This window comes from Rutidosis leptorrhynchoides, chromosome 4 (assembly GCF_046630445.1).
Source record: "Rutidosis leptorrhynchoides isolate AG116_Rl617_1_P2 chromosome 4, CSIRO_AGI_Rlap_v1, whole genome shotgun sequence".
In the NCBI taxonomy this organism is placed as follows: Eukaryota; Viridiplantae; Streptophyta; class Magnoliopsida; order Asterales; family Asteraceae; genus Rutidosis; species Rutidosis leptorrhynchoides.
In genome coordinates, this window is record NC_092336.1 from 189445427 (window position 1) to 189446400 (window position 974).

Consider the following 974-nt stretch of genomic DNA (forward strand, 5'->3'; position numbering starts at 1 on the left):
TATGAACTTATTTGTTTCAATATGATTATCGACGAAATAAAAAAATAATATTAAAAGATTGAATTATCAGAAACATTGAATTATGATTACAAGTCTCTGCTGAGAGGTCCACTATGATTTGAGAAAATCTATTTCTCTTAACGATATTCGGAATAATTTGTAAAGCTATTTATAAATAAAAATAAAAAGTGTCATTTACGAAAGTTAGACAAAAGTTAGTGGAGAATTGGTTTCCATAATATTCTATTAATCTATTTTCAAACGTACAAAAACGTTTTCAGTTTAAAAAGAACTTTATTATTAAAACGTATATAACTTTTATAAATATCTAGAATCACTTTTGACAACTCATTACTTAACCAGTATAATAAATATAACGATATTTATATTTTATTTCATTAAATATATATAACGATTTAAATTAATATTATATATATATATATATATTTATACGCGTATTATACATACATAGTTTTTATACTTTTACTATACTTTAACTTTACCTTTACTTTACTTTTACTTTACTTTAACTTTAATAATTCACTTTAATAATTCATACTTTAATAATTCACTTTAATAATTCATACTTTAATAATTCACTTTAATAATTCATACTTTAAAAATTCACTTTAATAATTCATACTTTAATAATTCACTTTAATAATTCATACTTTAATAATTTAAAAATCTATTATAAATAGAATTCAATAGGTTTCATTATTTCATAGAAACTTGAAAATATATTTCTCTAAACTCTCTCAATCGATTTATATATATATATATATATATATATATATATATATATATATATATATATATATATATATATTTGCTCTGTATTATTTCAAGATATTATTAGTATACATAAAATATTACGACGGAGTGATGTCCGAGTGATTTCAAAATAGTTTTTTTTGAATGAGTCGAAGCTAAGAAAATTATGGGTTATAGCTATGGAGGTGATGGATATGGTT